Source organism: Somniosus microcephalus, chromosome 1 (assembly GCF_052327205.1).
Source record: "Somniosus microcephalus isolate GS21.2 chromosome 1, FLI_Smic_1.0, whole genome shotgun sequence".
Classification (NCBI taxonomy): domain Eukaryota; kingdom Metazoa; phylum Chordata; class Chondrichthyes; order Squaliformes; family Somniosidae; genus Somniosus; species Somniosus microcephalus.
Window position 1 is genome coordinate 258,514,754 of NC_140987.1, and position 13,335 is coordinate 258,528,088.

The window sequence follows — 13,335 nt, forward strand, 5'->3', positions numbered from 1 at the left end:
GAGGACCTCCCTGTGTGCTGTGTATCCTTCCATAAGCATATGGAGGGAGTCTTGGGAGAGCCTGGGTGCAGCTGTGTGCCTTTGTGCAGTCATTGTCAGTGTTTGCAGTACCTCAATGCTGCAGAACACTGACAGCACAAGTGTCAAACTAAAGTTAGCCATGGTCCCTTTAAGGAAACCGGCTGATGACGTGTCATCAAATGACGTCACTAAACTCGCTTCCTCTAATCAGCCGGAAAACGCGCTGGGTGGGCTTAACAAGCCCCATCAGGGAAAATTCATTCTACACTGTGGAATGGAGCCAGCAGTGGGTCGCCCGCCATGGACCCGCCGAGGTTAGTAAAATCCCGGCGGTTAACTCTGTTTCTCTCTCCACAGATGCTACCTGACCTGCTGAGTATTCCCTGCATTTTCTGTTTATATTTCAGATTTAAGCTCGATGCCATCCAGGACAAAGCAGCCCGCTTAATTGGCACCCCATCCATCACCTTAAACATTCACTCCCTCCACCACCGGCGCACCGTGGCTGCAGTGTATACCACCTACAAGATGCACTGCAGCAACTCACCAAGGCTTCTTCGGCAGCACCTCCCAAACCCGCAATCTCTACCGATAGCTTCATCAACTCTTGAACACCAACGCCCCTCCGGAACCTTCTTCCCCTTCACTTTCCTCTGACCCCCCTTCTCCCAATCTCACCCCCTGCCGCGTTTTCACTATCCCCTCTGACCTTCCCCTCTCTGACCCCGAACGATCAGTCCTCAGCAAAGGCCTGAGCTTCATCCCCTTACGCCCTCACCTCAATGAATTTTGAGCTCGGCACGATGTTGAGCTCTTTTTCCACCGCCTTCGTCTCCGTGCCCACTTCTCTGGCCAGGAGTCTTCCCTCTGCTCGGCTGACCCTTTCTCCTGCTTTCAGAATTCTCGTCCTACCTGGACCCCTCCCCCTGGCCTCTTACACTCTCTAGATGTTTTCATTGCTAACTGCCGCCGTGACATCGGCCGTCTCCATTTCTCTGCTCCCCTCACTCACTCCAACCTACTTCCCTCTGAACTTGCAGCACTCCATTCTCTCAGATCCAACCCCGACATTGTCATTAAACCCGCTGACAAGGGTGGTGCTGTTGCTGTTTGGCGTACAGACCTCTACCTAGCAGAAGCTGAACACCAACTCTCCGACACCTCCTCCTACCTCCACCTGGACCATGACCCCACTACCAAACATCAAACCACTGTTTCCAAGACTGTCACTGACCTCATCTCTGGAGATCTTCCCCCCGCGGCCACCAACCTCATAGTTCCCCAACCCCGCACAGCCCGCTTCTACCTCCTTCCCAAGATCCATAAACAGGACTGCCCTGGTAGACCCATCGTTTCAGCCTGTTCTTGCCCCACGGAACTTATCTCTTCCTATCTCGACTCTATCTTTTCTCCCCTTGTCCAGTCTCTTCCCACCTACATCTGCGACTCTTCTGACGCCCTCCGCCACTTTAACAGTTTCCAGTTTCCTGGCCCCAACCGCCTCCTTTTCACCATGGACGTACAATCCCTCTACACCTTCTTCCCCCGCCAGGACGGCCTGAGGGCGCTCCGCTTCTTCCTTGAACAGAGGCCCAACCAGTCCCGATCCACCACTACCCTCCTCCGCCTGGCTGAACTTGTTCTCACATTGAACAACTTCTCCTTTGACTCCACTCATTTCCTCCAAATCAAAGGTGTTGCTATGGGTACCCACATGGGTCCTAGCTATGCCTGCCTTTTCGTGGGATATGTGGAACACTTTGTTCCAGTCCTACTCGGGTCCCCTCCCTCACCTCTTTTTCTGGTACATTGATGACTGTATCGGTGCCGTTTCCTGCTCTCGCCCTGAACTAGACAATTTCATTCACTTTGCCTCCAATTTCCACCCTTCCCTCACCTTCACATGGTCCATCTCTGACTCTTTCCTTCCCTTCCTCGACTTCTCCGTCTCCATCTCTGGGGATAGGATATTGACCAACATTCACTACAAGCCCACTGACTCCCACAGCTACCTGGACTACACTTCCTCCCACCCGGCCTCCTGTAAGGACTCTATTCCATTCTCCCAGTTTCTCTGTCTCCGCCGCATTTGCTCCGACGATGCCACCTTCCATACCAGTGCTTCTGACATGTCTTCCTTTTTCCTCAACCGAGGATTCCCCTCTACCGTGGTTGACACGGCCCTCGACCATGTCCGTTCTATCTCCCGCACTTCTGCCCTTCCCCCCTGCCCCTCCCTCCCGGAACCACGATAGGGTTCCCCTTGTCCTCACCTTTCACCCCACCAGCCTCCACATTCAACGGATCATCCTCCGCCATTTCCGCCACCTCCAACATGATCCCACCACCAAACGCATCTTCCCCTCCCCTTTCAGCATTTCGTAGGGACTGTTCCCTCCGAGACACCCTAGTCCACTCCTCTATCACCCCCAGCACCCCTTCCCCATGCACCTTCCCGTGCAAGCGCAGGAGATGCGACACCTGCCCTTATACCTCCCCCCTTCCCACTGTCCAGGGCCCCAAACACCCCTTCCAGGTGAAACAGCGATTTACTTGTACTTCTTGCAATCTAGTATACTGTATTCGCTGCTCACGACGTGGTCTCCTCTACATTGGGGAGACCAAACACAGATTGGGTGACCGCTTTGCGGAACACCTCCGTTCAGTCTGTAAGGGTGACCCCGAGCTTCCGGTCGCCTGTCATTTTAATTCACCGCCCCATTCCCACTCAGACCTCACCATACTCGGGCTCTTGCATTGTTCCAGAGAAACCCAGCGTAAGCTCGAGGAACAGCATCTCATCTTCCGATTAGGCACTTTACAGCCTTCCGGACTCAATATCGAGTTCAACAATTTCAGATCATAACCTCTGTGGTGTATGTAACCTGTTCCACCTTAAGAGAACTACTTTAAGAGATGTACTACTTTCTCTTGGCTGCTGTATACTGTAATACCGGTGGTGACCACACCGGTATATAAGTGTTGTGTAAGGATTTGCTGGGCAGTTCAGCCCTGACCTCCGAATAGTAAAGACCTGTTAAAAGTTATTCTTGTTGTCTGTGTCCAGTGATTGATCCTAAACATAACTGGGACACACAGACTCAACAGTGGCGACGAGTCCGATCTTACCCTGCGGCAGTTTTACATCCAAGGCAGCTTCGTCCTCAGAATGGGCGTCGAGAAGAGGCATCCGCCCTCATCATCCTGCTGAGCACCATCGCATGGGAGGCATCGAGAACCCGGGTTAAAAAGAAAAAGAATTCTGACCACGAAGCCCTCCATCAGCGACAGGCAGTGATCATCCCTTCTACCACGGTGGTGGGTAAGCCGATCAGCGACACGAGCAGAAAGTCGGCCGCGTTGGCTGTGGAGTAGGGGAGGGAAAACGGAGGAATAAGGGCGGAGAGCTCGACCACGGCCGGTAGAAAGGGCCGGGCTGCAATCGAGGCCGAGAGGCGCAGCGACTGGGGCAGCTTAAGGCTCGAGAGCCGCTGAGAACTCAAACGCAGCCGGTGTACAGGACCGGGCTGCAAGGCAAAGCAGCGTCGGGGAGTTGAGAAGCTTAAGGCACGAGAGCCGCGGAGAATTCAAACGCAGCTGGTGTAAAGGACCGGGCTGCAAGCGGGGCTGCGAGGCAAAGCAGTGTCGGGGAGTGAGAACCGCTGGGGAGGCGAGAACGGCAGCAGCAAGGCAATCGCCATTGCAGCCAGCGGGGGAAGAAGGCAAACGCGGGAATCCGCCATTGTAGTCGGCGGGGGAAGAAGACGAGCGCGGGAAAGACCGCCAAGCGCGGGAAGCCGCCATTTTAGTAGGCGGGGGAAGAAGACAAGCGCGGGAAGCCGCCATTTTGAGAAAAAGGAAAATTAAAAAAAAAAAATTGCAAGGATGCCTAAACATGGGAGCATTAATACCTTTGATAGCGATATCGAAGATTGGACCACGTATGTAGAACGCATGGAAGTGTATTGTAAAGCAAATAAGGTACCAAATGATGAGAAAGCACGAACCTTATTAAGCTCAATGGGTGCGAAAACATACGGGCTATTGAAGCACCTTCTATCACCAAATAAACCGGCGGATCAGACTTTCACGAATATTGTTACTGTCCTGAAAGATCATTTAAACCCCACGCCGCTGATGATAGCGGAACGATTTAAATTTTACAGAAGAGCGCAGCTGAAAGACGAAAGCAACGTTGAATTTTTAATTGAACTGCGTAAGCTAGCAAAAGTACTGTAAGTTTGGAACAGGACTAGCAGATCCGCTGAGAGATAAATTTGTGTGTGGATTGTTAAAAGAAGGAACACAAAAGCGACTGCTTGAGGAGAATGAGCTTACGCTTGATAAAGCTGTCACTATTGCAGCATCGCACGAAGCCGCAGCGAGAGGCACTGCGGAAATGCAGCTACGGTCACCGGAACTCAGCACCAATCAAATGGTCTTGAGTACAGTAAAATGTTATCGTTGTGGAAAGACAACGCACGATCAGAACCAGTGCTGGTTCAAAAATCAGGAATGCAGAAAATGTGGCAGGCTTGGTCACATAGCTAAAGTATGCCGGTCAGGAAAGAAGACCAGCAACAAAAAGTCACCGCAGGAAAAGTACAGAAAGGTACACAAGGTGACAGAGAACAGTTCGAACGAACAGAAGTCAGATTCAGACTCCAGCAGTAATGAACTGGGTAGTCTAAGAGTACACAATGTTGGTAAGGAAGCAGACCTCCAAACAATTTGGGTCACACTTCAGATAGCAGGAGTCCAAGTGAAGATGGAATTGGACACTGGATCGGCATTGACGGTCATGAATAAGAAAGATTACAAAAGGTTATTCCCACATATTCCCCTACGGGATACGGAGATTGTATTGAAAACATACACGGGTCAAAGAGTATACCCCATCGGGAAGATAGAGGTAAAGGTGGTCCACAAGGGCAAAGAAAGCCGAGGAATGGACTTATATGTGCTACCTGAGGGAGGTCCACCACTACTGGGATGGGAGTGGATTAGGAAAATGAGTATGGACTGGCATTCCTTAAAAGCACTAACGGTAGATTCCGGTACAAAAGATGTCAAACCTAAACGATTGTCCAGAATATTGGACGATGCTAAAGAGGTGTTCCAACAGGGACTGGGAACACAGAGGAATTACGGCAAACATCAAGGTTGAAGAACATGCAAACCCGAAATTTTTCAAAGCCAGACCGGTACCTTATGCAATACAACCTGCTGTGGAAGCTGAGCTGGAAGGGCTAGAACGCTCAGGAGTACTGTCTAAGGTAGACTGGAGTGAGTGGGCCACGCCCATTGTTCCCGTCATGAAGCGTTCATCGAGCAACAAGCCGGGGGAACCGGGGAAGGTTCGCATCTGTGGAGATTTCAAGATCACTGTTAATCCGGTGCTTCACACGGTGCAGTATCCGCTTCCGCGGATTGAGGATATCTTCGCTTCGTTGTCTGGCGGGAAACACTTCACCAAGATAGACCTGGCGCAGGCGTACTTACAGATGGAAGTTGAGGAAGAGTCACGCCAGTATCTCACGATCAACACGCATAGAGGCTTGTACCGGTATAATAGACTGGTTTTTGGAGTGGCATCGGCTCCGGCAATTTGGCAGAGGGCCATGGAGCAGGTATTACAGGGAATTCCAGGCACACAATGTTACCTGGACGATATTCTGATTACAGGAGATGATGACGAGGAACACCTTGCAAACTTGGAACTGGTGCTCACCAGATTGAAAGAATATGGTCTTCGAGTTAATCACCAGAAATGTGAATTCTTTCAGAAGCGGATCTCGTACTGTGGTCATGTCATTGACCAGGAGGGGCTTCATAAGTCTCCTGACAAGATCGAAGCTGTTGTGAAGGCTCCCGCTCCGGATAATGTATCCCAATTGAGGTCGTTTCTAGGGTTGATTAACTATTACCATAAGTTTCTGCCAAATTTATCCACGGTGCTGCACCCGCTGAACGCTCTTTTGCAGAAGGGAGTACCATGGAAGTGGAGCGAGGACTGTAAGAGGGCCTTTCGCGAAAGCAAGGCATTGATCACCTCAGAGGAAGTGTTGGCTCACTTCAACCCAACGCTACCTATTCGTTTGGCTTGTGATGCTTCTCCATATGGTATTGGGGCAGTACTCTCACACAAGTTGCCAAATGGCCAGGAGAGGCCAGTTGCGTTCGCATCCAGATCATTGACCTCCGCTGAGCGCAACTATGCTCAGATAGATAGGGAGGCTCTCAGCCTTGTGTGGGGAGTAAAGAAGTTTAATCATTACCTGCAGGGCCAAAAGTTTACGCTTCTGACAGACCACCAGCCGTTGGTATCCATTTTTAACCCTAAGAAGGGTGTTTCGGTGATGACAGCACAGAGACTCCAGAGATGGTCCCTTTTCCTAGGGGCACATCAATATCAGATAGAATTCAAAGGTACAAAGCAGCATGGTAATGCTGATGGGCTGTCGCGCCTGCCACTACCTACAGAGGAGGAGGCACCGACGGTTGACCCTGTTGAGTTATTTCACTCGACCATCATCGAATGTTTACCAGTCACCAATGCAAGTATTGAAAGAGAAACCAGGAACGACCCGACACTGTCCAGGGTCTACGAAGTGACAGTGAAGGGATGGCCAGCACATGGTGATCCAGTTAGTCGGATAGTCAGAGTGTGAAAGGCTTAGAGGGTGCAGAATTCTTAAAGTGCATCCAGGAGAGCTTTTTGAGCCAACATGTAGAAAGTCCTACAAGAGAGGGGGCGATACTGGACCTAATTCTGGGGAATGTAGCCGGGCAAGTGGTGGAAGTGTCAGTAGGAGAGCATTTTGGCGATAGTGACCATAATTCGGTGAGATTTAAGGTGGTCATGGAAAAAGACAAAGACGGCCCGGAAATAAGGGTTCTAAATTGGGGGAAGGCCGATTTTAATATGATAAGGCAGGATCTGGCCAAAGTGGACTGGGAGCAGCTACTTATAGGAAAATCCACATCAAGACAGTGGGAGACTTTCAGAAGGGAAATAGAGAGAGTACAACGCCAACATGTTCCTGTAAAGGTCAAGGGTGGGACCAACAAGCAAAGGGAACCTTGGATGACAAGGGATATACAAAAATGCATTAGAAATAAAAGGGGGGCTTTTGGCAGTTACAAAAGACTAAAGACGGAAGAAGCCCTAGAGGAGTATAAAAAGTGCAGGGGCATACTTAAAAAAGAAATTAGGAGGGCGAGGAGGGGCCATGAAATAACACTGGCGAGCAAAATAAAGGAAAATCCTAAGATGTTTTATAAGTATATTAAGGGCAAGAGGATAACCAGGGAAAGGGTAGGGCCCATTAGGGACCAAAGTGGCAATCTGTGTGTAGAGCCAGATGATGTAGGCGGGGTTTTAAATGAATTTTTTGCATCTGTGTTCACTATGGAGAGAGACGATGCAGACATAGAAATCGGGCAAGGGGACTGTGACATACTTGAACATATTAGCATCGAGAGGGAGGAGGTGCTAGCGGTTTTAGCAGGCCAAAAAGTGGATAAATCCCCAGGCCCGGACGAGATGTATCCCAGGCTGCTGTGGGAGGCAAAGGAGGAGATTGCAGGGGCTCTGACACAAATTTTCAGAACCTCTCTGGCCACAGGGGATGTACCAGAGGACTGGAGAACAGCTAATGTAGTACCACTATACAAGAAGGGTAGCAGGGATAAACCAGGGAATTACAGGCCAGTGAGCCTAACATCTGTGGTAGGGAAATTATTGGAAAAAATTCTGAGGGACAAAATTAGTCTCCACTTGGAGAGGCAAGGATTAATCGGGGATAGTCAGCATGGCTTTGTCAAGGGTAAATCATGTCTGACAAATCTGATTGAATTTTTCGAGGGGGTGACTAGGGGGGTGGATGAGGGAAATGCTGTGGATGTGGTTTACATGGACTTCAGTAAAGCTTTTGACAAAGTCCCGCATAGGAGACTGGTCAAGAAGGTAAGAGCCCATGGGATCCAGGGTGCCTTGGCGCGTTGGATCCTAAACTGGCTGAGTGGCAGGAGGCAGAGGGTGATGGTCGAAGGATGCTTTTGTGACTGGAAGCCTGTGTCCAGTGGGGTACCTCAGGGATCGGTGCTGGGTCCCTTGTTGTTTGTGATCTACATAAATGATTTGGATGAGAATGTAAAAGGTATGATCAGTAAGTTCGCAGATGACACGAAAATTGGTGGGGTGGTAAATTGCGAGGAGGAAAGCCTCAGGCTACAGGACGATATAAACGGTTTGGTCAGATGGGCGGAAAAGTGGCAAATGGAATTTAACCCGGAAAAGTGCGAGGTGATGCATTTTGGACGGACAAATAAGGCAAGGGAATACACAATGAGTGGTAGGACCCTAGGAAGTACAGAGGGTCAGAGGGACCTTGGTGTACATGTACATAGATCTCTGAAGGCAGCGGAACAGGTAGATAAGGTGGTTAAAAAGGCATATGGGATACTTGCCTTCATTAGCTGAGGCATAGAATATAAGAGCAGGGAGATTATGATGGAGCTGTACAAAACGCTGGTGAGGCCACAGCTGGAGTACTGTGTGCAGTTCTGGTCGCCTCACTATAGGAAGGATGTGATTGCTTTGGAGAGGGTGCAGAGAAGATTCACCAGGATGTTACCTGGGATGGAGCGCCTCAGCTATGAAGAAAGACTAAACAGGCTGGGGTTGTTTTCCTTGGAGCAAAGAAGGCTGAGGGGGGACCTGATTGAGGTGTACAAAATGATGAGGGGCATAGATAGGGTAGATAAAGAGGAACTTTTCCCCTTAGTAGGGGGGTCAATAACAAGGGGGCATATATTCAGGGTAAGGGGCAGGAGATTTAGAGGGGATTTGAGGAGGAACTTTTTCACCCAGAGGGTGGTTGGAATCTGGAACTCACTGCCTGAAAGGGTGGTAGAGGCAGGAACCCTCACAACATTCAAGAAGCATTTGGATGAGCACTTGAAATGCCATTGCATACAAGGCTATGGACCAAATGCTGGAAAATGGGATTAGACAGGACAGGAGTGGATGGGCGGCGCGGACACGATGGGCCGAAGGGCCTCTTTCTGTGCTGTAAAACTCTATGACTCTATGACTTACCGGCATTCTCAGCAAGTCGAGAACAGCTGTCCGTCTGTCAAGGAACATTGATGTATGGAACAAGGGTGATTATTCCTCCTGTTAAGAGAGTTCTAAAGGAACTGCATGAAGGTCATCTGGGGGGAGTCAAGATGAAAAGCCTTGCTAGGGCTTATGTGTGGTGGCCGGGTATCGACCAACAGATAGAGGAGCTGACGAAAAGCTGCTCAGGGTGCCAAAAAGTGCAAAATGCACCTCCGATTGCACCGCTGCATCCATGGGAATGGCCTTCAACCCCATGGCAACGTGTACATATTGACTTTGCTGGTCCTTTCATGGACTCCATGTTTTTAATTGCGGTGGACGCACATTCTAAATGGCCAGAAGTGATTAAGATGACTACCACTACCTCGGAAAAGACGATCGCGGTGTTAAGAACGATATTTGCAAGAAATGGATTGCCAGAACAAATATGTTCAGACAACGGACCGCAGTTCGTGTCAGAAGAATTCCAGAGTTTCATGAAGAAGAATGGGGTGAAACATTATACCTCTGCCACATATCATCCGGCTACAAACGGGTTGGCCGAGAGATTTGTACAAACGTTCAAAAAAGCGATAAAGGCCATGAGCGAAGATCAGATTCCACTACAACACAAGGTGGACAAATTCCTACTGGCATATCGAAATGCCACCCATGCAGTGACAAACCAAAGTCCTGCCATGATGTTCTATAACAGGAGGTTGCGGTCCAGGTTGGACTTGTTAAAACCAAATGTGCGGAGGGAAGTTGAAAACAAACAGTTCCAGCATATAAATAACAAGACCACTCGGAGTTTCGAAATAGGACAACCAGTGTTAGCCCGGGATTATAAAAACGAGAAATGGCAATCTGGAACAATTCGGGCCAGACAAGGACCCCTGATGTACACGGTAGATGTTGGTGAAAATGTAATACGGCGTCATGCTGACCAACTGGTAGAATCGAGAACAAGGGTCGAACCCATGGTTACGGTAGAGACAACCGTGGAAGAAGTTAGTGAACCTGAAGCATCTACCTCAGAAGTGAATGTACCTGATGATGATGTCCAATCCATAAGAGACCAACTAGATGAGTCACCCCAACGAGAATCAGAGACCCCTGAAAGGCGTTATCCAACTCGAATCAGGAGGCCTCCTCAGAGACTGAATCTTTGAACTGTTTTGCATGAAGTTGTATATATGTTATTATGTTATGTTAAATGGGGATATAACTGTTAAGCTAAAAAGGGAGGATTGTGTTGTATGTAACCTGTTCCACCTTAAGAGAACTACTTTAAGAGATGTACTACTTTCTCTTGGCTGCTGTATACTGCAATACCGGTGGTGACCACACCGGTATACAAGTGTTGTGTAAGGATTTGCTGGGCAGTTCAGCCCTGACCTCCGAATAGTAAAGACCTGTTAAAAGTTATTCTTGTTGTCTGTGTCCAGTGATTGATCCTAAACGTAACTGGGACACACAGACTCAACAACCTCGGCCCCTATTACATTTTTACATATATTTTTTACCCACACCTTTGTTTTGGCCCCTCCCCCCTTTTTTTCTCTCCCACATGGCAGCTGTCTCTCATTCTGCCAGCGCATTTCACACCTAATCTAGAGCCGCCTTTTGTCTCTCCACTAGTCCTATCACCATCTCATCTCGTTTTGAATACCTCTTAATGTCTCTTCACTTCTCTTTTGTTCTTTCATCCCCATTTCCCAGCCCCCAAACTGGCCTTTTAATCTGTTTCATTTCCTGTGCTTTTTCAGTCTCGATGAAGGGTCAGGTGTTCTGGAACTCCCTCCCTAACAGCACGGTGAGAGTACCTTCACTCCACGGACTGCAGTGGTTCAAGAAGGCGGCGCACCACCACCTTTTCATGGGCAATTAGGGATGGTTTATGGTGTTGGTGAGGGGTGGAGCCAAGCTGGCACATCATGTGGCAGCCATATGGGTGTACAGCGTAAATTTAAATAAATCTGGCCATGATGAGGCCATCCCTGGCCTCCCGGGCAGCAATGTACTCGGTTGCTGATCACTGTTCGCCCTAAGCTACGCGCATGCACGGCCGCGCAGCACCCTTGATTTGGCCGCGCAGTTAAATAAACGGGCTGCGCTTGTGCTCCCGCGACATACTGAAGCTTCGCGCCGGGAACGCTGACTCGAGGTAGGCAGCTGTGGAATGGCAGTCGTGTGATTGGCGGGCCGTGTGATAGCCAGGACTGCCCAGCCACTGAAGTGCGTTTGCAGGCTTTCTCAACCAGGGTTCCCCGGCCAATTAGTGCAAAGAGAAGACGGGACTCTCCCGACGCACGCCCTCGGGGCACTAACAGGGCACAAAGTACCTAGCGCCCGGGCGTGGCGCAGCTAACGCCTCCCATGAAATTCAGCGGGAGGTTAGCACCGGCAGTAGCCAGTAGTGCCCCGTGCTGCCGGTGATGACGTCATCGCCGTGCACAGCGCCCCGCCCGCAACCTTAGGTTGCGCCCCCCCAACCCTGACCTATTGCCGGACGACATGTCCGACAGGGTCAGGGTGGCGTTTTTGCAGCCGTGGCGACGCTACTTAAAGGGCAGGTGTCGGGCACCCATTTTTTTTGGACGACTGCCAGCACCTGCCCCTTTCCTCTTTTTTTCTTCAGGGTGTCGGCTGCGATCGCTCAGCCCGGCACTCCCCTTGAGTGCTGGGCTGTTTTCCTGGCACCCCACTCCCTGGTGGTCCAGCAGGGACCCGGTGCGCGCAGCGCTAGACCCCCTCCCCTTTAATCTCCCAGTTCCTGACCTCCTCCCCCGAGTTCCTCCCGCCTCTCTGCCCCCCCCTCCCCTCTCTCTGCCCCCTCCCCCTCTCTCTGCCCCCTCCCCTTCTCTGCCCCCTCCTCCCCTCTCTCTGCCCCCTCCTCCCCCTCTCTGCCCCTCCCCCCTCTCGCTCTGCCCCTCCCCCCTTTCTCTCTGCCCCCTCTGCCGCCCCCCTCTCTCTCTGCCTCTGCCCCTCCCCTCTCTCTGCCTCTGCCCCCTCCTCCCTCTCTGCCCCCTCCTCCCTCTCTCTCTGCCCCCTCCACCTCTCTCTCTGCCCCCTCCTCCCCCCCCCTCTCTGCCCCCCTCCTCCCCCCCCTCTCTGCCACCTCCTCCCCCCTCTGCCCCCTCCTCCCCCCTCTCTCTGCCCCCTCCCCCCCTCACTCTCCCCCCTCTCTCTCTGCCCCTCCCCCCTCTCTCTCTGCCCCCCCTAACCCCGTCTCTCTGTCCCCCTCTCTGCCTCTGCCCCTCCCCCTCTCTGCCCCCTCCTTCCCCTCTCTGCCCCTCCCCTCTCTGCCTCTGCCCCATCCCTTCTCTCTGCCCCCCCTCTCTCTCTCTGCCCCTCCCTCTTCTCTCTCTGCTCCTCCCTCTTCTCTCTGCCCCCTCTCTGCCTCCTCCTCCCCCTCTCTCTCTGCCCTCTCCTCCCCCTCTCTCTCTCTGCCCTCTCCTCCCTCTCTCTCTGCCCTCTCCTCCCCCTCTCTCTCTCTGCCCTCTCCTCCCCCTCTCTCTCTGCCCTCTCCTCCCCCTCTCTCTCTGCCCTCTCCTCCCCCTCTCTCTCTCTGCCCTCTCCTCCCCCTCTCTCTGCCCTCTCCTCCCCCTCTCTGCCCTCTCCCCCCCCTCTCTGCCCTCTCCTCCCCCCTCTCTCTCTGCCCTCTCCTCCCCCTCTCTCTCTGCCCTCTCCTCCCCCTCTCTCTCTCTCTCTGCCCTCTCCTCCCCCTCTCTCTCTCTGCCCTCTCCTCCCCCTCTCTCGCTGCCCTCTCCTCCCACCCTCTCTCGCTGCCCCCTCCCCCCTCTCTCTCTGCCCCCTCCCCCCTCTCTCTCCCTGCCCCCTCCCCCCTCTCTCTCCCTGCCCCCTCCCCTCTCTCTCCCTGCCCCCTCCCCCCCTCTCTCTCCCTGCCCCCTCCCCCCCCTCTCTCTCTCCCTGCCCCCTCCCCCCCTCTCTCTCCCTGCCCCCTCTCTCTCCCTGCCCCCTCCCCCCCTCTCTCTCCCTGCCCCCTCCCCCCCTCTCTCTCCCTGCCCCCTCCCCCCCTCTCCCCCTGCCCCCTCTCCCCCTGCCCCCTCTCCCCTCCCCCCTCTCTCCCCCTGCCCCCCTCTCTCTCCCTGCCCCCCTCTCTCTCCCCCTGCCCCCTCCCCCCCTGCCCCCTCCCCCCCTCTCTCTCCCTGCCCCCCCCCCCTCTCTCTCCCTGCCCCCTCTCT

General features: G+C 52.4%; 1 protein-coding gene across 2 annotated transcripts in view; it reads right to left on the reverse strand.

Annotated features, from left to right (window-relative positions):
* rigi (RNA sensor RIG-I) overlaps positions 1-13,335 on the reverse strand; it is a 148,745-nt gene that overhangs the window by 73,268 nt on the left and 62,142 nt on the right. The window lies entirely within an intron of this gene.